The sequence below is a fragment of the Clupea harengus genome, chromosome 8 (assembly GCF_900700415.2).
Source record: "Clupea harengus chromosome 8, Ch_v2.0.2, whole genome shotgun sequence".
Taxonomy (NCBI): Eukaryota; Metazoa; Chordata; class Actinopteri; order Clupeiformes; family Clupeidae; genus Clupea; species Clupea harengus.
This window is the reverse complement of record NC_045159.1, coordinates 5718512-5721522: the sequence shown is the minus strand read 5'-3', so window position 1 is coordinate 5721522 and position 3011 is coordinate 5718512.

Below are 3011 nucleotides of genomic sequence, written 5' to 3'. Positions count from 1 at the left end.
TACAACGGGATTCCTCTCCCCCCTATCTCATTGTCTGTAACATAAGGTGGAGGAGGAACCGACCCCCCCTTAACATCACCTTCTTTCTCGGTCTTATTCACACCCCGTCTCACATCAAGGCCCTGATTGCTTGCTCTCTGTTTAGCCAGTTTCATGAATGCACGCAGAACTTTTAATTCCTGTTGTCTTTTGATCTCCCTCTTAGCACTCTTATCTTGTACTTTGTAGTCTAGAATTTTCCCTTCCATCTGAGTTAAAAGCTTAGGGTCACATGACCCCTGTTTCGGCCAAGAAACACTATGATCCTTTGTCCATTTAGACCATTTGATCATTTGTTGCATCACCATCTGTGAATCTAACGCATACCATCTAATAATGGCCTCTACAGGCGTAACTGATTCCCCTCTAATCAAATCCATCTTAAACTTACAAAATTACTAAAATTACTAAATCACAACCTGAAAAGCAAGATTACCTCCCTTCAAAGCAGGGACTTACAGGAGGAGAATCCTTGAAGTCACGTCCCACGTGGTTTCCTGAAACAAAGACAATTCCACAACACAGCCACGTGTACAGCACAACAATGCAATTACAGCTGCCTCTGCTGAAATGATCTCAAAATACAACCTTAAACTCACTTTTTGTTTATAATTATATATAGTTACCAAATCCTTTTAACCTACTACAATTACCCACAGTATTACCACTTAATTCAAACCTTTAGCCACAAATACAAAATTAATCCTTTAAGTTTTACTTAAACCACGTGTTTGAACAATGGAACCAATTCACTCAGTACAATTATAGCCCACTCAGCTAAACAGATTCATAGGTTTTAGATCAAGGCCTATTTCAATGCGTGTCACCAAAACCAGTATCTCTGTTTTGTTGTTGTGCTGTAATTTATAATACAATGTTCCTTGCACTAATACCACAATTTCCAGTCGACTTCGTTTTAAGATAAGCAGTACACAATCAACCTATTCAACAAAAACGAATTAAACTGGTTTGAGTACTATGTTTCCAATAGATTTAACTACGTTTCTACGATATCACTTCATCGAGAAATTCCAAAATATTTCTACCTGAAATCAACCGCAAAATACGAAGCGTTCATATGTGTTCATATAATCTAATAACAAATTAACGAAACTTGACTCCTGATTCACCCACAGTAAGCTTATTAAGTTAACTGCAACATAAGACAATGTGATATTAATATATAATGACCAGAAAAGTTTAACGGCGTCACGTACAGTATCGTTTCGTTCGCTCAACTTAACTGCAGTTCAAAACTTCACAAATTCATCCACACTTTCACACGACTGGAGCATTTATCCTATATGCTCCTTATTTAACCACTGATATTAATGAGAACTTTATTGTAATGTCTACAGTGGCTTTATGCAATCATTCACACAGGTCTCCCACACTCTTCCAGAATCACTTTACAATCACCCGATTGTCACGCTTAAAACCAAAACGCGTGTTTTAAGTTGTATACCGATACAACGATCTCTACCGAGAGAATCACTTTACAATCACCCGATTGTCACGCTTAAAAACCAAAACGCGTGTTTTAAGTTGTATACCGATACAACAATCTCTACCGAGAGATATATCAAGCTCACCTTGAGCCGTGCACTTTTCCTACTTATCCGTCTATACCTTATGTTATCCTAAAAATGGTAGCGAACCATACAGACTATACCTTACTACAACACTCTCATCTACTGGCCACGACGACGGGGCGCTTCGTTTTTGCAAAGACTAACACACCACAGTTCAGCTCTGACTCAACCAAAATCCACTAATTCAAGCGAAATTTGCTTACCTTAAATTTAAAGTGCGGCCTTGGATTAGTTGAGGTCAGCTCTGAACTTGGTGGTCTCCCGTCTTTCTGCAATCACGTCGACGGTCACCAATTATGTGGTGTCCGATCACAATTACCGCGAGGTACCAGAAAATGTCGAAGTGGAGACAGCCGATTGTAGAGTATTTCAGTAAGGTTTATTGAAGATGCTAAACAACAATATGAGAATGAATTCGAAGACGCTCTGACCAAAATATCTCCCGCTTAGGCATTTAAACCTAACACTAACACTCCCCCTAATGCCTCCATTAGCTGACTGCTCAACCAATGAAACCTATGACCTCCCCGTTGACTCCACCAATCAGAAACCTATCATAGTACCTCGAAGACCCAGCCTTTATTTATCATAAGACAAAGCAGCCCCGTCTTCCCATTCAAATAATACTCCTAACCCCTTTGTTTTATACTGAATTAGATAAACCCATATTAAACCTACTCATTTACTACTAACATTCCTACACTACCCATGAGTCTTCACGCGATCATTTGATCATAATGGCAACATATGCACTTTTAGCTACATTTAGCTATCTGGTGCCAAAAGACGTTACCTGCCATAACCATACAATTTGAAATAATTGATCGTTTTGTAATTTCTCGGAACAAAAGCTCCTCGTCAGACATCACTGATGGCGGTTCAGATGATCTACCTTCAGAGGATGCCAACACCCCTTCCATGAACAGCAAAAAGCGCAAACGGGAGAAGACACGTAAATATTCAGAGAATTATCTGAAGTTTGCCTTCACCTACAAAGAGACCGATAGTGAAGAATTAGCAGTGTGCGTGGTTTGCTCTTCCGTGCTATTAAACGAAACTATGAAACCATCAAAGCTGCAACGACACTCAAAGACAACCCATGCTCACTTGAAAGAAAAAAACATTTAATATTTCCCGTTTAAAATCTTTTGAGGGCCAGCAGACCTTGATGAGACAATCAGCCAAAGTGTGCGAGCTAGCTTTAAAAGCCTCTTATCAAGTTGCATTACGTGTCGCTCAGACCAAACAGCCATACATAATTGCGGAAAGTTTAATATTGCCAACAGCTAGTGATATGTGCAAAACAATGTTTGGGAAGGATGAGTAGCCTACGTAAAAAAACTGAAAAGCCTCCCAATGCCCGCACTATTGATGAATTGG